The sequence below is a fragment of the Onychomys torridus genome, chromosome 13 (genome assembly GCF_903995425.1).
Source record: "Onychomys torridus chromosome 13, mOncTor1.1, whole genome shotgun sequence".
Taxonomy (NCBI): Eukaryota; Metazoa; Chordata; class Mammalia; order Rodentia; family Cricetidae; genus Onychomys; species Onychomys torridus.
In genome coordinates, this window is record NC_050455.1 from 21,274,477 (window position 1) to 21,297,909 (window position 23,433).

Consider the following 23,433-nt stretch of genomic DNA (forward strand, 5'->3'; position numbering starts at 1 on the left):
TAACAATGTACCCCAGCAAGTAAATTCACAGAGTTTCTCTGTTTTCTTTTATGGCAGGATCTCATGAATTCCAGGCTAGGACTGAACTTTATTATATAGCAGAAGATGACCTTCAGCTCCTGATCCTCCTTTGCCATGCTGAGATTACAGGCTGGCACTGCTTTGCATGGACTGAACCCAGAGTTCCATGTATCCCAGGCAACTACTCTACCAACTGAGCCCCAGCCTAACATAAGGGGAATTTTTTTAACTTAGCCATTACCCAACACAATGTCTTATTGGAACACCTGCTTTCCTCTTTGTGCTCAGGAAACATAGATTCTTCCAATGGCCTCCCCAAAAGCCCTCGTTTCTGGGAAAGACCATACAGGCACAGGCTGGATGCAAACACTGGATCTGCAACACACTGGAATGTTCCTTCCTGCAGCTCCTGCTAGAGCATGGTATGTGAAGGACTGGAGAGAGGGACTGTCAGGTAGTAGTGTGTTTTGAACTCAGGGTTAGGACCAGAGTTTGGATCTCATCACATACATGACAAGCCAGGGATCCCTTGAAAGTTCACGACCCCAATTCTAAGGGCACAGAAACAGGAGGATTGCTGGGACTTGCTGGCTGTTGGCCTAACTGGGGAAATGGGAGTGCCAGATTCAAAGATAAACTCTGCCTTAAAGGACTAGGTAGAGAGTGATAGAGGGGAACACCAGATGCCTTCTGCTGGCTTCCATGCATGCTCATGTCATACACACATGCATACATGCATACATACATGCATGCATGCATACATGCATGCATACATACATGCATACATGCATACATACATACATGCATACATACATGCATACATACATGCATACATACATACATACATGCATACATACATACATACATGCATACATACATGCATATCTAGCAGGCTGGTGAGATGACTCAATGTTTGCCTCACAAACCCAACTACCAGAGTTTGATCCCAAGACACCCAACATGGAAGTAGAGAACTGAATTCACAAAGTTGTCCTTTGATCTCTATACATGTACCATGGCACAAGAGCCCTCCAAACACTCACATCATGCACACACAAATACATACATGCATTCAAATGTGTGTGTACATGAGCACACACACATAACAGATTTCTGGGTTTTTGTTTGTTTTTTGGTTTTCTGAGACAAGGTTTCTCTTCTATATAACAGCCCTGGCTGTCCTGGAACTCACTCTGTAAACCAGGCTGGCCTTGAACTCACAGAGATCCAACTACCTCTGCCTCCCAAGTGCTGGGATCAAAAAGTGGGTGCATGCGCCACCGCCACCACCACCACCTGGCCACATGACAGTCTTTTAAAATACTGTCTATGTCCTCTTCGACCTGGCAGAAACAGTGACATGAGATGGGCAGGATGATCCTCCTCTGGCAGCTAGGGAGTAGAAACTGCTGACTTTTTGGTTTTTGAGACAGAGTCTTATACAGTGTAGCCTTAGCTGGCCTAGAACTTGTTATGTAGATCAGGCTGGCCTTGAACACATAGAAATCCACCTACCTCTACTTCCTAAGGGCTGGGATTAAAGCTGTGTGTCACTAATCCTAGATTCCAGAAACAGTTGAAATAATACATGGAAAGTACCTGCTGTTGTGTCTTGCTGTAAATATTATTTTAAGATGTGTTTATGCTATGGAACATTTGTTTTAATGATGCAAAGATGTCTTACATTCTTTTATGTTGCATTTGTTTAACTCTGTGAAGCTGTTACTGGGCCTGTCTAAAACACCTGATTGGTCTAATAAAGAGCTGAATGGCCAAGAGCGAGGCATGAGGAAGTGCCCCGGCCAGCGGGGTTTCAACGGGGGTGACCCACCTGTGGGAGCGAATGAAAGAGACAGGGGACACAAGAGACTGACAGCAAGACAAGATTCTGATCAAGCTGCAATATTTATTTCTCTCTGCAAGGCTTATATAGCATAGGAGGGGAGGGGGCAGGAAGGAGGGAAGGGGAAGAGATGTGGAAGGGAAGGCGTGCAGAATGTGGAAGACGTGCAGGTTGTGCAACTGCAAGAAGTCTGCTAAGGTCACTGGTCAGGGGCCATTTGTTCTGTTGCTAGGCTACCTGACCATGGAATGCCCTTAAATTCGGTTGCCACGGCACCTGACTATGGAATGTCTTATCTTTGGGAGCCTCCGGTTAGTAAACAGGTGTTACTGCTCTAAGGAAGGGCAGTGGGCTTATGACTTGTTCTCTGGCCTAGCTAGTACTTTCCATGGTTCATGTTTGGTTCCTGACATCTTGGTCCCTAACAAGGAAGGATAGGAGGGGCTGGCAGGCAGAGAGAATAAATAGAAGGAGAAAAAGAGGGATCAGAAAGCAAAAGAGATTAAGGAACAAGAAAAGGGGCCAGCCACACAGCCAGTCACGGAGTAAGAGTGGAAGTAAGATTACAGAAGTTAAAAAAAAGGAAAATCCCAGAGGAAAATTTAAGAAAAGCTGGCTAGAGGCTGGGCGGTGGTGGCACATGCCTTTAATCCCAGCACTTGTGAGTTCAAGGCCAGCCTGGTCTCCAAAGCAAGTTCCAGGAAAGGCGCAAAGCTACATAGAGAAACCCTGTCTCAGAAAAAAAAAAAAAGAAAAGAAAAGAAAAGAAAAGAAAAGCTGGCTAGAAATAAGCCAAGGTAAGGCCAGGCCTTTATAAGAAATAAGCCTCCATGTGTGATGGGGGGGGGGTGTGCTGGATAGTGGGCCCTCAAAAAGCCAAAGAGTAAAAAACAACCAACATCTGTTGTATAGAAAGGCCTGCTAAGGAGGCTGGGGATTTAGCTCAGTGGTAGAGTGCTTGCCTAGCAAGTACAAGGCCCTGGGTTCGGTCCTCAGCTCCAAGAAAGAAAAAAAAGGGGGGACTGCTAAGTACTGACAGTTTGTGTGTCATATGTGTGCACACATGTACTTGTAATACATGCACTCGTGTACTGGAGGACTAAAGTTGTCTTCCTCAGTGGCTCTCCATCTCATTTCTGAGAGCCTAGAGATCATTCACTGGCTGGGTCACCTGGCCAATGAACTCCTGAGAGCCTCTTGTCTCTTCTCTCCCAGACACTGTGGTTACAGGGACACGCCACTGCATTCCACTTTTTAATGTGGAGACTAGAGATCTGAACTCAGCTCCCCATGCTTGAACAACAAGCACCCATAACAGTAAGTGCCTCCACAGGGCCAGTGTCTGCCATCACTACACACATGGACATGCGTTTGAAGTCCGCTTCCTTGGGAACTTAGTTGCACAACTGTGCCTGCCGAATGAACGAACAGGATGGGCAGGAGGCAACAGAATCTGCACAGACACACTTCCCTGCCAAGTTTCCTGGATGACGCAGAGGCCCATGCAGCCAGGACCAACTCCTGTTGGCAGGTCAGAGACAGGAACGGCTTCCATGAGACATCAAGTCACCATTAGCTTAATTTTTTAAGGTCATTTGAGAAGACTGTATTTGGCACAACTGTCTTGGCACAGTCATGACAAGCAATAGGTTTAATGTAAGTTCATAGCTGTTGGAACTGTGAGGCGTTTCCTTGTAGTCAATGTAAAGACTTTTCTTGGAGAGTTGACATTCCAGAACAACCCTGGAAGTAGTAGCCAATTAATGCTCTGGGGTCTGGAAAGTCTTCAAGGCAATCTGCCGACTGGCCCAGCCTGATCCTCCCTGTCACGTTCAATTCTTTGTCTAGCCAAGGGAACTAGCTAGGCAATTGGTTAGATGACTACCAGTACCCTGTTATGTTTCTTGGGAGGTTGTTCTCCTCTGGAACTTGAGAAGACCCCACATATACGTTACTGAAAATCCCTGAGGACGTAGAAGTGACCTTCACAGTGCTGCATTCCAAGGGCTCCATCCAATTGAGGGAACACCCCAACAATGTCTAGCACAGCCTGGATCCCCAGTCAACCCCAACTTCCATGGGAGTGAGCAGAATAGAACATTTGGCTTCTGTAGAGCAAGCAGCACACTTCGATCTCAGCCAGCTAGGCGGCTGGACAGAGATTCCACCTGTGAGAACCAATCCTGCCACTCCTAAGCCAAGAAACACAGCAAACTGGATCCCAAGGAACCGATAGTCTTCTCAGGGCAGAAGGGTGAGGGAGGACAGATTGCCTGGAGACAGTTGGTCATCTGCTCAGTTACTTCCCATGCTCATGGTCTTGACCATGAATAGCTAAAGTGTAGGCACCTGAGTGTAGGTTGACACGGTGAAGGGGAGATGTATAAATCCTTACCTTAATATTATAATTTTTCATTGAGGGTTGCTCAGTTATTGAGTAAAACCAGATCTTATTATGAGCAACAGTCATCCTAAAGTCCTCCATGTCATATATATATAGCCCTATGGTTCTGTGGGTTGCAGTCTTTGTTTTCTATCTAGAATCCACTTATGAGTGAATACATACCATGTTTGTCCTTCTGGGTTTGGGTTACCTCACTCAGGATGTTATTTTCTAGGTCCATCCATTTGCCTGCAAATTTCATGCTGTCATTGTTTTTCTCTGCTGAGTAGTACTCCATTGTGTATATGTACCACATTTCTTAACCCATTCTTCAGTTGACAGGCATCTAGGTTGTTTCCAGGTTCTGGCTATTACAAATAATGCTGCCATGAACATAGTTGAGCATGTATCTTTGTGGTACGATTGAGCATTCCTTGGGTATATGCCCAAGAGTGGTATGGCTGGGTCTTGAGGTAGTTCGATTCTCAATTTTCTGAGAAACCACCATACTGACTTCCACAGTGGTTGTACAAGTTGCATTCCCACCAACAGTGGAGGAGTGTTCCCTTTGCTCTGCATCTTCTCCAGCATAGATTGTCATTAGTGTTTTTAATCATAGCCATTCTGACAGGTGTAAGGTAGTATCTCAGAGTCATTTTGATTTGCATTTCTCTGATGATTAAGGATGTTGAGCAATTCTTTAAATGTCTTTCAGCCATTTGTGGTTCTTCTTTTGTGAATTCTCTGTTTAGCTCTTTAGCCCATTTTTTAATTGGATTGTTCAGTATTTTGATGTCTATTTTCTTGAGTTCTTTATATAATTTGGAGATCAATCCTCTGTCAGATGTGGAGTTGGTGAAGATCTTTTCCCATTCTGTAGGCTGTCTTTTTGTCTTATTGACTGTGTCTTTTGCCTTGCAAAAGCTTCTCAGTTTCAAGAGGTCCTGTTTATTAATTGTTGTGCTCAGTGTCTGTGCTGTTGGTGTTATATTTAGGAAGTGATTTCTGGTGCCAATGCGTTCAAGAGTACTTCCTACTTTCTCTTCTATTAAGTTTAGTGTAACAGGATTTATGTTGAGGTCTTTGATCCACTTGGACTTGAGTTTTGTGCATGGTGACAGATATGGATCTATTTGTAATCTTTTACATTTGATAATCCAGTTATGCCAGCACCATTTGTTGAATATACTTTATTTTTTCCATTGTATAGTTTTGGCTTCTTTGTAAAAAAAAATCAGGTGTTCATATGTGCGTGGAAGAATGTCAGAGTCTTCAATTTGATTCCATTGGCCCATATGTCGGTTTTTATACCTGTACCAAGCAAGCTGTTTTTATTACTATAACTCTATATTAGAGCTTGAGGTCAGAGATGGTGATGCCTCCAGAGGTTGCTTTATTATACAGGATTCTTTTAGACATCCTGGGTCTTTTGTTTTTCCATATGAAGTTGAATATTTTTCTTTCCAAGTCTGTGAAGAATTGTGTTGGTAATTTGATGGGGATTGCATTGAATCTGTAGATTGCTTTTGGTAAGATTGCCATTTTTACTATGTTAATCCCACCTATCCATGAGCATGGGAGATCCTTCCATTTTTTGATATCTTCTTCAATTTCTTTCATTAGAGATTTAAAGTTCTTATCAAAAAGGTCCTTCACTTTTTTAGTTAGTGTTATCCCAAGGTATTTTATATTATTTGTGGCTATTGTAAAGGGTGATATTTCTCTGACTTCTTTCTCAGCCCTTTTATCATTTGTGTATAGGAGGGCTACTAATTTTTTTTGAGTTGATCTTGCATCCTGCCACTTTACTAAAGGAGTTTATCAGCTGTAGGAGTTCCTTGGTAGAATTTTTGGGGTCACTTATGTATACTATCATATCGTCTGCAAATAGTGAAAGTCTGACTTCTTCCTTTCCAATTTGTATCCCTTTGATCTCCTTTTGTTGAATTATTGCTCTAGCTAGAACTTCAAGTATTATATTGAATAAATATGGGGAGAGGGGACAGCCTTGTCTTGTTGCTGATTTTAGTGGTATCGCTTTGAGTTTCTCTCCGTTTAATTTGATGTTGGCTGTTGGCTTGCTGTAAATTGCCTTTATTATGTTTAGGAATTTTCCTTGTATTTCTCATCTCTCTAAGACCTTTATCATGAAGGGGTGTTGGATTTTGTCAAAGGCTTTTTCAGCATCTAATGAGATGATCATGTGTTCTTTTTCTTTCAGATTGTTTATATGGTGTATTACATTGACAGATTTTTGTATGTTGAACCGTTCTTGCATCCCTGGGATGAAACCTACTTGGTCATGGTGGATATTTTTTTTATGTGTTCTTGGATTCGGTTTGCCAGTATTTTATTGAGTATTTTTGCATTAATGTTCATGAAGGAGATTGGTCTGCAATTCTCTTTCTTTGTTGCATCTTTGTGTGGTTTGGGTATCAGGGTAATTGTAGCCTCATAAAAAGAGTTTGGTAGTGTTTCTTCTGTTTCTATTGTGTGGAACAATTTGAAGAGTATTGGAATTAGTTCTTCTTTGAAAATCTGGTAGAATTTTTTTTTTAATGCCCTGATTTAACATTATGAGACAAAGAATCTCCAAAGACACCGGTGAGCTCATTTTCTGTTGGCCATCTACTGCTGCACATAGAGCTTACCCTTAAGAGTGGTTTGTTTTCTCCCTGGAAGAAAACTACTTTTTCATTTGCAAATGGCTATTAACTGGAGATAGCTCATGGATTAGGGATGGGAGCGTATGTCCACTACTCTCAGCGGTAGGACCCCATCTGGTGCAGACCCATGCAGGCCCTGTGCATGCTGCCTCAGTCTTTGTGAGTTCACATGTGCACCAGCCCTGCTGTGTCTAGAAGGCCTTGATTCCTTAGTGTCCTCCATCTCCTCTGGCTCTTACACTCTTTCTGCTTCCTCTGCCAGAGTTCCCTGAGTCCTGAGGGGAGGGTTTTGATGGAGACATCCCATTTAGGACTGAGTGTTCCAAGGTCTCCCACTCTCTGCACATTGTCCAGTTGTGAGTCTCTGTATTTGTTCCCATCTACTGTAGAAGGAAGTTTCTCTGATGAGGGCTGAGCAAAGCGTCTCTGAGTGTAGCAGGAAGTTGTTAGGAGTCATTTTATTGCTATGTTCCTTTAGCAGAGCAATAGTATTTATTTTTTTCCTTATTCCCTGAACTATCTATTCTCAGGTTCTTGGCCACTCAAGTGGTGTCAGGTATGGGTTCCACCTCATGGAGTGGCCTTAACTCACATCAGACATTGGTTGGTTACTGTAGGAACTGGTAGCATCTCAGAACATCCCAAGACCAAGGTTTCAGCACAAAGGTGATTTATTTGCCCGAGAGGGACAAAGGGCTGGGAATAAGAGACAAAGACAGTAGACAGAGGACAGGGAGAAGGAGATGGGAACTAGGGAGAGGGGGCGGGGGTATTTGTCCTGGGGGGGCAGCGGACAAAGAACTGCTTCTGGATACAGAGGAGACAGGTGTGGTCAACAGACAAAGGACAGTTTATAAATGTAAAAAACGGAAACCCCATGTTAGGATGAGGTGTTTTATTTAAATTGAGCATTCAACTAGGTAGCCAAAAGGGGACTTTTGATTGCTGGACTTTAATACTTTGACAGCTGGACTCTGGTAGACAGCCTGAGGAGGAGGTAGTGGCCAAATAAGGGAATAGACCTTGGTGGCTAGCTTTAGGAATGTAATCTAACTGTTTTTAGCAAGGCTGAGGGGATGGGGAAGAAGAGCAAGGCCTGCCAGAGCCATGTTTGCCATGCTCTGGCTGGCTAGAATCCCTTCAGTTACCCCCACAGGCTTCCTGCCATTATTGAACCAGCATATTTTGCAGGCGGGTCACTTTTGTAGACTGAAGCATTTGTAGCTGGGTTGGTGTTTACCTTGGTAGCATGCAGGCTACCTTTCAGTACCACAAATACTAGTCCATAGGGATGAAGGCTCTGGGGAGGCATCAGCTCTACTTTGGCCTTACTGTCAGTCTGTGGAAAGTGAACAGTAGCCTTAGCAATAACAGGGTTGTTGGGGGTTTCCACCAACGTCTTGATTTTATGTACCCCATCCCCAGTACTGGAGGCTTCAATTAGTGACGAGAGATGTGCAGTCGGTGCTCTGTCTCCCCTTCTATTTGGCTGTTTCATTTAGATCACCTTAAATATATGTATGTGTGTGTGTGTAAGCTTCTGCTATATTAGGTATATATAGGTTCCCATATGACCCTTCAAATGGTCCTTAGCTTAGCTGTCCCTCTCTGTACGCTCTCCCTTGCTACCCTCTCCCTCCAGCTCCCTGTTTGATAGTCCCCATCTGACCCCATCCATCCATAAGTATCTATTCTTTTTCTCCTTTCTAGGAAAATCTGTCTCTTCTCCGTAGTCCCTTACCCTCTACCTGGCCTCTGTGGTTCTATGGATTGTAGCTTGCTTACCTCTTTACCAACTTTTGTCTTACGTAAGAGCTAACATCCATGTAAAAATGAGCACATACCATATTTGTCTTTCTGAGTGAGTTACCTCACTTGGGATTTTTTTTTTTTATCCATTTGCCTGCAAATTTCACGATTTCATTTTTTTATTTAAGAAATTTTTTTATTCATTTTACATACCAGCCACAGATTCCCCCTTTTATTCCTCCTCCCGCTACCCCCAAGCCTTCCCTCCTGACTCTCCACCCCCCATCCCCTTCTCCAAAAGGGTAAGATCTCCCATGAGGAGTCAGCAAAACCTGGTACATTCAGTTGAGGCAGGACCCTCCCCCCTGCATCAAGGCTGAGCAAGGCGTCCCACCATAGGTAATGGGATCCAAAAAGCCAGCTCATGCACTAGGGATAGATCCTGATCCTAACTGTCAGGGGCACCCAAACAGACCAAGCTATACAAATGTCTCACTTATGCAGAGGGCCTAATCCAGTCCCCCTGTAGGCTCCACAGCTGTCGGTCTAGAGTTCCTGAGTTCCCACAAGCTTGGTTCAGTCATCTCTGTAGATTTCCCCGTCATGATCTGGATGCCCCTTGCTCATAGACTCCCTCTTCCCTCTATTCAGCTGGACTTCCGGAGCTCGGTCTGGTGTTTGGTTGTGGATCTCTGCATCTGCTTCCATCAGTTACTGGATGAAGGCTCTATGATGACAGTCAGGGAATTCACCAAATCTGATTACTGGAGTAGGCCAGTTCAGGCACCCTCTCTGCTATTGCTAGTAGTCTAAATTGGGTCATCTTTGTGGATTCCTGGGAATTTCCCTAGCACCAGGTTTCTCCCTAACCCCATAATGTCTCCCTCTATCAAGGTATCTTTCATTGCTCTCCCACTCTGTCCGTCCCCCAGCTCAACCATCCCATTCCTTCATGTTCGCATCCCCCAAATGGGAGATGATTTCATTTTTTAATGGCTGATTAATATTCCACTCTGTAAATGTACTACATTTTTTAGGTCCATTCATCTGTTGACAGACATCTAGGCTGTTTCCAGTTTCTGGTTATTATGAATAGAGCCAAAATGAACAAGGATGAGCAAGTGTCTCTGTAGTAGGATGTAGATTCTTTTGGGTAGATCCCCAAGAATGGTACATCTAGATCTTGAGGTAGATCTATTCTCAGCTTCGTGAGGAACAGCCACACTGATTTCCATAGTGACTGTACAAGTCCGCACTCCCACCAGCAATGGATGAGTGTTCTATTTACCCCACATCCTTGCCAGTGTGAGCTGGCATTTGTTTGATTGATCTTGGCCATGCTGACTAGTGTAGGAGGAAATTTCAAAGTAGTTTTGATTTGTATTTCCCTCCTGACTAAGAATGTTGAACATTTCTATATGTGCTTCTCAGCCTCTTGAGTTTCCTCTTTAGAGGATTCTCTGTTTAGATCTGTACCCCATTTTTAATTGGGTTACTTACTTACTTGCTGTCCAGGTTTGTTTATTTGTTTGTTTTTAGGTATTTATATATTTTGGATATTAGCCCTGTAGCCCTCTATCAGATGTGTAGTTGGTAAAAAAAATATTTTCCCATTCTGTAGCCTGATGTTTTTCCTAAATGATGGTGTCCTTTGCCATACAGTAGATTTTCAGCTTCATGATGTCCCATTTTTAAATTGTTGTTCATAATGCCTGTGCTATTGGTGTCCCGTTCAGGAAGTCTTTTCATGTGCCAGCAATTTAAAGAATGTCTCACTTTTTCTTCATTCAGATTCAGTGTATCTGGCCTTAGGTTGAGGTCTTTGGTCCATTTGGAAGTGAGGTTTTTTTCAGGGTGATAGGTATGGATATATATATATATATATATATATATATATATGTATATACATATACATATATATATATGTGTGTGTGTATATATATATATATACACACACACATATATATATATGTATATGTATATGTATATGTATATATTTGAGCTGAGGATTGAACTCAGGGCCTTGTGCTTGCTAGGCAAACATTCTACCACTGAGCTAAATCCCCAACCCTATTTACATTCTTCTATACAGTTGTTCAATCTGACCATCACCATTTGTTGAAGATGCTGTCTTTTTTTCAGTGTGCATTTCTGGCTTCTTTATAAAAAATCAAATGGCCATAGGTGGATGAACTTATTCATGGATCTGCAATTTGATTTCACAGATCAATATCTCTGGTCATGTGCCAATACCATGCTGTTTTTACTGCTATAGCTCTGAATTACAGTTTGAGATCAGGAATGTTGACACCGCCAGCAGGTCGTTTTACCATTCAGGATTGTTTTAACTATCCTGCGTGTGTGTGTGTGTGTGTGTGTGTGTGTGTGTGTGTGTGTGTGTGTTTCCATATGGAGCTGAAAATTGTCCTTTCAAGTTTTGTGAGGAATCGTGTTGGAATTCTGATGGGAATTGCATTGAATCTGTAGATTGCTTTTGGTATCATGGCCATTTTTACTGTATTAATTCTACTGATCCATGAGCATGGGAGATCTTTCCATCTTCTGACATCTTCTTCAATTTTTCTGTTCAGTGTTTCTATCATACAAGTCTTTCAGTCTGTTTACATGGTAGATTACATTTATCAATTAATGTATGTTGAACCTCACTGCATCTTTGGGATGAAGCCTACATAGGAGATGATCTTTTTTTTTTTTTAAGATTTATTTATTTATTACTTATACAATGTTATGCCTGCATGTGTGCCTGCAGGCCAGAAGAGGGCACCAGATCTCATTATAGATGGTTGTGAGTCACCATGTGATTGTTGGGAATTGAACTCAGACAGAACCTTTGGAAGAGCAGCCAGTGCTCTTAACCTCTGAGCCATCTCTCCAGCCCCAAAATAATTTTTTTAATTACTTAAATTTTTACTAAATTCTTTAAATAGTATCATATTTTATTTAATCTTTTTATGTGTATGATGAGTATTATATTAGGATTGAAGGAGGTGATATAGAAATAAAACATTCAGGTATCTTCAGAAACATAATTGTTCTTTAATCAGAGCAACTGAAGGGCCGCAGTCTCTCCACAGAAGTGGAGACTGTATACACATGGTGTGTGATCTTGCGGTTTTATAGGATAGCATGGGTGTGACTTTGGGAATGGAAGAGTCCATCTGCAGGCCCCAGTTTCCCTGCAGTCTGGAGGTGGTAGGTGTCAGTGCATGTGGTGTGTGGCGTGTGGCGTGTGGCGTGTGGCGTGTGGTGTGTGGTGTGTGGGTCTCCTCATCAGATGCTTCCACAGGTGTTATTAGCCAAGTCAACTTTCCCGTCCAGTTCTCAGTCCACCTGAGGTTTGTAGGTCATTAACCCTTGAGTGAGGGCCATGTCCACATGACAGGGACAGTACTTACAGGTGATAGAGGTCAGAGGACAATTTTATGTGACGTCTGTTCTTTCCTTCCAAGTACATCTCACTGGTTCACCATCTCCTCCTCCTCCTCCTCCTCCTCCTCCTCCTCCTCCTCCTCCTCCTCCTCCTTCTGCTCTTATTGTTTTAATGTTTGGCTTTTGAAATGTTGCCCAGGCTGTTCTCAGACTCCAGACATCCTTCTGCCTCATCCTTCCAGGTGTCTAAGAACCATTTAGTAGTGGGCACCACTACATCCAGCTTTAGCACATTTCTGTTTTATTTTAATTTTATTTTTAATTATGTGTGCCTGGGTATTTTTATTTGGTTTATTAGTTGGACCTTTTGCTATTGCCTGCCTGCTTGCTTATTTTGAGACAGGGTCTTACTATGTAGCTCTGGCTAGTCTAGAGCTCACCAAGAGCTGATTGTCTCTTACTCCTGAGTGCTGGAGGAGGAGGGTCAGCACCCTTCTATGCTCTGTCAGGAAGCCCAGTAAACTTATTGGTTCTCCAGAGTGAACTTCAATGGAACTATACCTTGGTTTGTCATTGGGTCCTTAGGATAGTTAAATGTGGCTTATGTCTGCTCCTAGGAAGGATTTTCTTTCTCTCTCTTTTCTTTTCTTTTCTTTCTTTTCTTTCCTTCCTTCCTTCCTTCCTTCCTTCCTTCCTTCCTTCTTCTTCTTCTTCTTGTCTGAGGGTTTCTAAGTGTAGCCCTGGCTGTCCTGGAATTTACCTTGTAGACCAGACTGGCCTCGAACTCACAGAGATCCACCTTCCTCTGTCTTCCGAGTGCTGGGATTAAAGGCATGTGCCACCTTGCTTGATTCCTAGGAAGGAATGTGAATATGAATGTAGGTGCCCTAAGAAGCTAGATATGAAGGACTGTCCTCGAGATGGTCTTACAGTAAGTGGGTTTTTTTTGGTTTTTTGAGACAGGGTTTCTCTGTGTAGCTTTGCACCTTTTCTGGAGCTCACTTGGTAGCCCAGGTTGGCCTCGAACTCCCAAGTGCTGGGATTAAAGGCGTGGACCACCACTGCCCGACTAAGGGCAGTAACAATTTTAAGCACTGGAAGAGCCATATACAATCTTAAAACACTGAGCCATTTCTTCAGCCTCCTCTTAAAAGCATTCTTTGATAATTTCATTCATGTATACATTGATCATAATTGCACCCAACTCTCTTTTCAGTATTTCCATGCACTTCCCCATAGGGGGTAGGGAGTGGGGTCTCTACAAATGCCACAGTTGGCAGAACAATGATTTGTGTAAGGCAGGAAGGAAATCCCGATCAACAGGAAGTTAGTTAGCTGGTGTTGGTTCAAATGTCTAGAGCTGATGCCAGGGAGTTCATTTTTTTTTTCTTTTTCTTTCTTTCTTTCTTTCTTTCTTTCTTTCTTTTTTTTTTTTTTCTCTGAGACAGGGTTTCTCTGTAACTTTGGAGGTTGTCCTGGAACTCACTCTGTAGACCAGGCTGGCCTTGAACTCACAGAGATCCACCTGCCTCTGCCTCCCGAGTGCTGGGATTACAGGCATGTGCCACCACTGCCCAGATGGGAATTCATTTTTGATATATTTAAATACAGTACAACTTTGGGGAAAAAGTTTTCTGGTGACAGTTACCATAATAAAGATGAAGACATGACTATATCAAAACTCTTTTGCCGGGGCTGGGGACATGGCTCAGAGGTTAAGACCACTGGCTGTTCTTCCAGAGGTCCTGAGTTCAATTCCCAGCAACCACATGGTGACTCACAACCATCTGTAATGAGATCTGGCGCCCTCTTCTGGCTTGAAGGGATACATGCAGGCAGAACACTGTATACACAATAAATAAATAAATCTTTAAAAAATAAATACATAAATACATAAAAAGCAAAACTCTTTTGCCAAGTAAATGTGACCTCTCCCCTAAGAGTGGAGATGGACTGAGAAACGATGCTCAGGATAAAGGTCTAGGGAATAAGAGTCTGCGATAACTGTCTAGGGGATTCAGATGTGGCCCTACAGATAGCACACAGATCACCAGGCTGCTAACTAATCCAGTCAAAGCTTTCTGGGCAGAAACAAGTATACATCCCCTCCATTGAGGAGACAAGACTGGCTGTTCACATTCCGGGTTTCCCTAGCGCTTAGCTGTGAACATAAGGGCCTTGTGCCCTCTATACTCCCCAGTACATCTTCTTCTCATTTCATGTCTTCTTCTTTTTACAACCCCGAGTCCAGTTAGGGCTGTCTATTGTGACTCTTTCTGATCTTGTCCACTTGATCTTGTGCATGGCACTATAGCTGCAGAGTGCATGCATGTGAGGACCACGCCATGCAGCATTTCATGGCTCCCTTCCTCATCCTCCAGCTCTTACATCCTTTCTACTCCCCTCTTCAGCAATGTTCCCTGAGCACAGGCTGTTCTTCCAAAGGACCAGGGTTCAATCCCCAGCACCCACATGACATCTCAAAACTGCTGTAACTCCAGTTCCAGGGGATTTGATGCCTGCTTCCGGCCTCCATGGAGACCAGGCACACAAATGATGTGTAGACTTGGCATGCAGGTAAAACAACCAAACACACACACACACACACACACACACACACACACACACACACACACACACACACACGCCAATAAGACAACAGTAGAAGTAGATTCCCTGCTAAGGTACCCTTTGGACCTGACACTTATCCCATTTGTTTGTTTTTTGAGATAGGGTCTCTAATGTTGACCAGGTTGGTCTTGAACAGGTCTCAAATGACCCTCCCACTTCAGCCTCCTGAGTAAGTGAAACTATAGTACGCACCAAGGTACCGTGCTATGTGCTCACGCCATTTGCTCTTTGGGTGAAAGTTCTGTATGGCCAGTCGGTAGCTTTCCCACTAGCCTGTTCTACATGCCAGCTGCATTGTTCCGGGGGGACAAGGTGAAGGCTTTGAAGCCGTTTTGCAGAGAATCCTCCCGCTGTCTGGCAAAGTCCCTTCTTTGCCTTGATGTCACCCTCAGGTCTGATCACTCCTGTTGCTTAGCATCTGTTTGGTGATAGCCATTCAAGCTGCTTCCTTCTGTCCACGAGAAGCCAATCCTGTTACCCTGGCTGGGATCTGCATTAACGCTTTCCAGGTTCTTGGCCTCTCATTGAAAGAACTGGAAAGGAGCATTCACACAGATCTTCAAAAGCAGCAAGCTAACTTTATTTGGATCAAGCTGATCTTACTAAGTAAAGAGGAGATACTATCAAGACTGACAGTGGGCAACCTAAGTAAGAGTACTCAGGGGGCCCTGATTATTGTTCAAGGCCTCCTTTTCTGGGCTTCCTTGTACTAAGGGGCATAATGGAGGTGGTTCTCTATTTTGATTGACAGATTAGGTCATGTATTTATTTTTCTTATTGTGCATGTACCTTCTCAAAATGCATCTGATATAAATCATATGCACACCCAATTATGTTTAGACATAAGATGCTAAATAGGGAATTCTCCCTAAAAATTCACTTGAAGGAAAGAGTTTGCCTTGAATGGAATTAGGCAAAACTAGGCGTAGGGAAACATGCCACTGGTAGAGATGGCATGTGGTTAGAGGTCAGTTGTTTGCTTAGCTTCACAGCTGCCCATCTTCTTTGCCAGCCAACATCTAGAAGAACAGTGCGGGAGGAGGGACAAGAGTTTGTTCCCTTGGGCTGTCCTCTCTGAGAAATGTAACCTCACTGTCCTGAGTGTCCTCGCAACAGCTGTGAAGCATTAACTCTTGGCCTGTAGCCCGCCAATCTCAGAGGCCAAGCAAAAATTAGCTGACCCCAGATCTTTTCTTCCCCTGGCATGTCTGGATGGCTATAGCATTAGGAACCAGAAATCCAGAAGCTCAGTAAGCACCAAGCTGCCAGACAGTTCAGGGATGATGACAGCTTTCAGTATTCTTGGGAGAAAGCCCAGAACTTCTAAGGTTTCTACCAGGTCCAGAAGGAATTGTGCCTAGCCTGTTTCCAGCAGAGCAGAGGCAAGCTCACCTCCTTAGACCTTTCAGTTATGGCTGTGTCCTTATTTACCTATCCATGCAGGCCAAGTCCAGCTTTCTCAACTTGGCACTGGAAGCCTGGGAAAGAACCCACAGCTGCAAATTCCAAGATGTCCCTCCCATCATCCCATTTCCTTTCAGAAAGAGTAGAAGGTGGGAAGAGAGAAACAGGGCATCCCTTCCTGTTTTCTGTAGTGATGGTGCAGTGACAACCAGCAGTGACAGCCTCTCATCTGGAAGCCTCCCCACCCCCCTCTTCCCCCACCCACCCACTCACCCCCTGAGGACCAGGCACTCCCCAGGGGTCTGGGCACCTGCCCCATGGTTGTTTACTGGAGTTGTTCATTTGAAGAGGTTACTGTAATAGGGCCCCAGACCTTAGCACAACTGACTCCATGATGGAAGTACCATTCAGGCCATAAAACTCAGCATGTAGACAGCACCACCTGCCAAAAATGAAAACAAAGACCTCATCCATCAAAGTCCAGAGTTCTGGGAAAGTCTCTAAATACTCTAACTTGGCTTTTTTGGCTTCTATAATTGTACTTTTGGCTAACTTTTCTTGTTAACCTAAGTGTGTCAACCCAGGATATGGTTTTGGGGCTTAAAAGCTCACCCTGAGAAAGGCTTGGGGCTGCACTGGGGTCCGGAACCCCCAGTGTAGTTGCCTACTAGATAATAAAGACTTCCTAATGGCTTAAACTACTCTGTCAGAGCAGTCTTTGCTGGTGGATATCCCACAACAGTTACCTCCACATCTGCTTTATGCTTTTACATTTCCCTGATGGGTTTTTTAAAATTTATTTTAATTTTTTTGTGTGCATTGGTGTTTTCCCTGCATGTATGTCTGTATAAGGGTGTTGGGTGCCCTGGAACTGGAGTTACAGACAGTTGTGAGCTGCCATGAGGGTGCTGGGAACTGAACCCAGGTCCCCTGCAAGAGCAGCAAGCGCTCTTAACTGCTGAACAGTCTCTCCATCTCTCCATCTGATGGTTTTTTGTTTTTTTTTTTCCAAGACAGGGTTTCCCTGTGCAGCTTTTGGAGCCTGTCCTGAAACTCACTCTGTAGACCAGGCTGGCCTCGAACTCACAGAGATCTGCCTGCCTCTGCCTCCCAAGTGCTGGGATTAAAGGTATGCTCCACCACCACCCAGCCTGACGGGGTTTTTTGAGGCAGGGTCTCATGTATTCCAGGATAGTCTCAAATTCAATATGTAGCCAAGAATGACCTTGAACTTCTGATCCTCCTACATTCAGCTCCTGGTTGCTCAGATTAAAGGCATGTGCCACTGCTTCTGGTTTAGTCAGTCCTGGGGATAGAACCTGGGGCCTCATCTATAGGGGACAAGCACTCCACCAGCTGAGCTACATCCTTACCTTCCCTACTTTGTTCTTTTGAATACTTTTTTTTAAAAATTATTTTGTGTGTACAAGGTTTTGCCTGCATATGTGTGTGCATATATACATATATGTATATATCACCTGTGCGCCTGATGCCAGGGGCAATCAGAAGACCTCAGGCCCCCTGGAGCCACCATGTGGGTGCTAGAAACTGAACCTGCATCCTCTGCAAGAGCAACAAGGTTCATAATTGTCAGCCTTCTCTCCAGTCACCTCTTGCAGATTGTCCACATCTTTGTGAACAATTCCTGGAATTAAATTCCTTTTTACTCAAAAGTAGTTTATTTTGCCTATCATTCTGAGAAACTTCTGTCGTGGTGGCTGGCCCATAGAATTCCCCCATGCTGAAAAACTTTTATGCAAACATTTGGTTGTTTGTTTTTTGAGACAGGGTCTCTCCGTGTAACATCCCTGGCTGTTCTAGAACTTGCTGTATAGACCAGGCTGGTCTTGAATTCACAGAGACTTGCTTGCATCTGCCTCTCAAGTGTTGGGATTATAGGCATGGACCACTACCACCCAGCCTTAAAAATATTTTAAACTCAGCTGGGCGGTGGTGGCACGCGCCTTTGATCCCAGCACTCAGGAGGCAGAGGCAGATGGATCACTGAGTTTGAGGCCAGCCAGGTCTACAGAGCAAGATCCAGGACAGGCTCCAAAGCTATAGAGAAAGCCTGTCTGGAAAAAAACAATAAACAAATAAATTAATTAATTAAAAAAAAATTTAAACTCTCCCAACCACCGAAATTTCTGTTGCAGAGTAGCTGACCCCTTTCCCTTCACTTCCTTAGTGCCCCTTTCTGAATTAGCCAATAAAAAGGACTCTGTGAGCTTTAACCCGAGCCAGTTAGAGACAGCCTACCTACCCACTGTGTTAGGGATAAAAGACAGAGGTTATCTTGGTCATGTATTTGTACTAGACAGTTTGGTACCTGTAGTGCTTTTTTTTTTTTTTTTTTTTAAACAAAAAAAAAATTGTCTTGTGAGGTTTGTTCAGGTGTTTCTTTGTGTAACACCAAGAATATTCGTTTCCTAAGATACCCTAAGTTGATTGATACCAGATTGAGGGGTCATTCCATCTTTTAAAACATATTTGATCACCCCCAACCCATATCCTGTCCTGGGGATTGAACAAAAGGTCTCATACTTGCTAAGTAGGAGCTCCAATACTAAGACACCCCCTCCCCCCACCACCACCACACACACAACACATTTTAGGCATTTGGTGGTTTGGTTTCCTTGTTTTGTTTTTGGAGTGCTAGTGATCAAACCCAGGGCCTCCAGACTAAATAGACCTCTAGCACTGAGCCCACTCTCAGCCTCTACTTTGTTTTGTTGCACAGGCTGACTTTGAACTCCCAATCTGCCAGTCCCAGCCCCCCCATAGCTGCATGTGATTTTCTTTTTATTTGTTATTTTGGATAGGGTCTCTAGTCCAGGCTGGCCTTGAGCCTTTTATGGAGTCAAGGGTGACCTTGAATTGCTATCCTACTGACTCCCCAGTGTTGAGTTTACAAGCACAGAGCACATGCCACACCCAGTTTCTTCCACAGGAAGGACTGAATCCAGACATACTACTAACTGAGCTACAGCCTCCTCCTTAGCTTTTGTCTTGCTTGCTTGTTTGTTTTGTTTTTGACACAGGGTCTTACTATGCAGCCCAGGCACTCCAATTCGCTCCACAGATCAGACTGGCCTAGAACTCACAGAGGCCTGCCAGCATCTTCCTCTCAAGTCATGGGACAAAAGGTCTGTGCCACCATGTCCAGCCCTTGTTTGTTTTTGTCGTTGGGCTCTTTTTTCCCCAGCTGAGGATCAAACCCAGGGCCTTCTTCATACTAAAAGGAGCCGTACCACACTCTCGGTCTATCTGGTTGCTACTGTTCAACTGTGGCTAATAAACTCATCCCTTTGGCCAGGCATGGTGGTGTGTGCTTATAATGCTAACACTCAGGAGCTGGAGACAAAAGGATCTCAAACTCGAGGCCAACCTGTCTCAAAAAAACCCCACAACAACAATAATAATCATAATCAAAATAATGATTCAACCATTTGGTTGTCTGAAGGTATAGATATCCTTTGTGTTTGCTACATAGGCATACAATTAACTGATTATTATTTTACACATATTGAAATGAATATGGCAAAATGTGTGGGCTCAAATTCCCTCACTCCCTCCATCTCTAATCTGTCCCCCTTTCATAAATAGGGCCTCACTACATTGCCTAGGCTTGCCTCAAGTTCCATCCTCCTCCTCAACCTTCCAAATGGCTAGTCACAGGCCTCTGCCATTGCCTTTGGCTGTCCAGCATTCCTTTATAGCAGCTTTATTCCCTTTTCCAAATCTAGAGATTCAATGGTCGTTCATTGCTTGTTTGATTTTCATTTATTTATCTGTAGTTTTGGTATTTATTTATTTATTTATTTGGAATGGGGTAGAGGTTGAGGCAGGGTCTTTGTAGGCGGCTCTGGCTGGCCTCAAACTTCTTTTCTGGGTGTGTGTGCAGGTACACATATGTGGCGTGTGTGCGTTCACCTGTGGAAAGGTTGTACATGTATGTGCACATTTGTGTGGAGACCAGAGGTCAGCTTCTGATGTCTTTCTCTATCACTCTGTTCTACTGCCATGACAAAGACAACTCACAGGAGAAAGAGCTTATTGGAGGCTTACAGTTTTACAGGATCGGTACCTGACCATCATGGTAGGGAGCATGGCAGCAGGGAGGCATGGTGCTGGAGCAGCAGCTGAGAGCTCACATACTGATCTGCAAGTAGGAGCCAGAGAAAGAGAGAGACCTAACTGGGAATGATGGAGACTTCTGAAACACATCTCCTCTGACAAGGCCACACCTCCTAATCCTTCCCAAACAGTTCCGCGAACCGGGGACCACATATCCAAGTGTAAGCCTATCGGGGTCATTTTCATTCAAACCATCGCACATACTAGTCCTTAGAGTTTTTAAGTTTTCATAACAAGTGGGCATAAGGTACTTACCTATCCCCAGCACTCAGAAAGCTGAGGTAGGAGCTCTGCCTCCTTCAGTTTAGGACAATGAATTGCAAGTCAGCCTGGGCTATAGTGTGAGACACTATAGCCCTGTCTCAAGAAACAACCAACCAACCTAGGCCGGGTGGTGTGTGTCTTTAATCCCAGTATTCTGTAGAAAGAGGCAAGAAGACCTCTATGAGTTTCAGGCCAGCCTAATATACATGGTAAGTTCCAAGCCAGCTAAGAATACAAAGTAAGATCTTATCTCAAAAATAAAATAAAACAAATACGAGTGGCTGGAGAGATAGCTTAGTGGTTAAGAGCAATGACTGCCCTTCCAGAGGATCCAGGTTTGATTCCCAGAACCCATATGGCAGCTAACTACTGTCTCTAGCTCCAGTTCTAAGGGGATCTGATGTTCTCTTCTGGCCTCTGTGGGCACTGCATGCACATGGTGCACAGATATACATGCAGATAAAACACTCATATACACAAAATAAAAATAATGTAAAAATGTTTTTAAAAGCCAAATAAGTAATAAAAAATAAAATAAACCAACAAGAAAACACTAGGGGGGGGGGCTGGAGAGATGGCTCAGCCATTAAAGGCTAGGCTCACAACCAAAAATATAAGAAAACACTAGGGATGGGGATGTAGTTCAGTTGGTAGAGTACATGCATAGAGCCCTAGGAACAGTTCTCAGTACCACATTAAAACTGGGCATGTGTTGCTTAGCTGTAATCTCAGCATGTAAGAGCTGGAGACCAGGGAATCAGGAGTTCAAGGTCATTCTTGACTACGTATGTAGTTTGAGGACAACCTGGGCTCAATGACGGTTGTAAAAACAAAACCAAACAAATATCTCATAATAATCCCTTGAGGTAAGGTACTGCTACAGTCTGTTTTACAAATGTAAGCCTGACTCAATAACATAAGAGCATGTTCACAGACATTCAGAGTCAGGCCTGGGAGTTCATGACTCTCTTAATCATTCAAGGTAAGAAATGATGGAAAGTCAAACATCCGTGTGGTATCTACCACAGGGGACAGCTTTTCTGCTAAGTAGTACAGCCATGTCACAGCAGATGAGGGCACATACAGGATCAGGCAGAATACTGGTATTGCTTAGCTTTGGGGCACTTCCCCTTTTCCATTAGGTTAGATTTAGATTAAATTGGATTCTGTATTACATTACCGGAAGTGTTGGTATACACCTTTAATGCCAACACTTGGGAAGAAGAGACAGGCAGATCTGAGTGGAAGGCCAGCCTGGTCTACAGAGTTGCAGGAGAAACCCTATGTGGGGGAGGTAGGGTTTCTGTATTACACACAGAAAACAAGCAATTCCATAACCCTTGCCACACTGAAGACATCCATTGCCTCCAGTTTCTTCCCCTGCTCATAATTCCATCCTGTTTTTCTTTTTCCCATGGCACCAGTGGAGACTGAACCTTGTACCACACGCATGCCGGGCAAGTGCTGAACTGCACAGAGCTACAGAGCTACAGCCCCACCCCATTTTGTTTCTGTTTTCATCAGTTCTGACCATTACTTGCAGATGACATGACATTGACTTTTTTTTTTTTTCTAAATTCTGTTCCCCTGCCTTTCAGTGCCAGTTAAAGACAGAGGCAGCATCTGGGCCCTACTTCTCAATGAAATGCCTTTGACCAGCTCAAAGCAACAATAGTCTGTGTTTTAATTTGAGAGCATTTCAAGTCCAGCTTAGTTCTAATATTCACCTCCTGGCAGCTTGATAACCAGGGAGCAATATGTCCCCTAGCCCTGGCTGTTTAATGACTGTAGAGTACCACCCTGGGAGCAATAGACTGAGGCCTTTTCCCAGATGTCATGTTTTAAAACAGTCAGCCAGAAAAGACCTTCACTGTGTGAAATTTATTTTGATTACACTTGGACTTTGCCTTCTTATTCAAAGAGGGGGAAAGAAAAGAAAAACACAAAAACCTGATCTCTGGGTCTGGGCAGTGGTAGCACACTGGTGCACGCCTTTGATCCCAGCACTTGGGAGGCAGATGCAGGTGAATCTCTGTGAGTTCCAGGACAGCCAGGGCTAACAGAGAAACCCTATCTCAAAAACAAACAACAACAAAACCCCTCTGGTTTCCTGCTTCTTGGATTTCTGGATCTAAGTCGTATGACCAGTTTTCAGGTTTTCAGGCAGACAGGGAAAGTCAGACCCGGCCAAACTTGGCCTCAACAGCAATAAGCACTTCAAGTCTGTGACAGGAATTATAGACTGCTGTAGAGACCACATGTTTTAAAACCATTACCTACCTTTCCAATAAAGCATAGAGGTGTCTTTCTTCTTTCTTGACATCTTTTGCTGGATTCTCCCTAAAATCTTTGGTCCAAAAATCATCGAACAGTCAGTTTCCTCAGGTTTTGTTTCCTACAGGTAATTATGTATTAGTAGGTCCTGGTATGCTTTCACAGACCATGCATTCTAGAGCAGAAGGGGTTTTCTGGAAAGCTTCACTATTAGATAGGACTTACTTTAAAAAAACAAAACAAAACAAAAACAAAAACTCTTCTTTGAAGACAAACATATTAAGCATGTCTTCCTACATGAACAGAAAAGCAAAACGTGCCTGGGCCACTTCTTTTTGAAAACAGACATTTATGTGTATGTATGTGTCTGCTTGTGTTTATGTGCAACTCATGTGTGCAATGGCTGGAAGGGCAGAAGAGAGTGTGTGATCTCTTGGAACTGGAGTTACAGGCAGTTGTCTGTTGGTGGTCATGTGGGTGCTGGGAACCCATCCTACCCAGCCTCTTCAGCCTCTGGAGTTGCTTAGTCCTTCTAGCCTAATCCTGTACATAAGTAATCTACTGATGTCATCTGGGGATTCTGGTGATGATGAACTACAGACGTGAGTAGATGCTGCTGGGGCCACCCCTAAAGCTGAGTCAGTCTACCCTTCTCCAACGCAACTGGAAGC